We start from the raw sequence: 263 nt of genomic DNA, 5'->3' as shown, positions 1-263 counted from the left end.
TAACTGTTTCAAATTTGTATTCTTGTCAAGTTAGAAAAACACAAAATACATTCACCCACTTGTATATTTTTAACATTTAATTTGCATAGTACCAACCAACACAAAATTAGAAAATCTGTTTAGCAGAAATGTGTTTTTTCTGCTTTTCTATTCTGTTAATCCTCATATGACCTTGGGGGGTCTGGAACTACTAATCTAGAATACCACAAAACACTGAAACTCAGATGAATTAAATTAAACATTAAACAGCTCTAAAGGGCATG

The sequence above is a fragment of the Siniperca chuatsi genome, linkage group LG11 (assembly GCF_020085105.1).
Source record: "Siniperca chuatsi isolate FFG_IHB_CAS linkage group LG11, ASM2008510v1, whole genome shotgun sequence".
Taxonomy (NCBI): Eukaryota; Metazoa; Chordata; class Actinopteri; order Centrarchiformes; family Sinipercidae; genus Siniperca; species Siniperca chuatsi.
The sequence above is the reverse complement of the archived record's forward strand: the minus strand, read 5'-3'. Positions refer to the sequence as shown.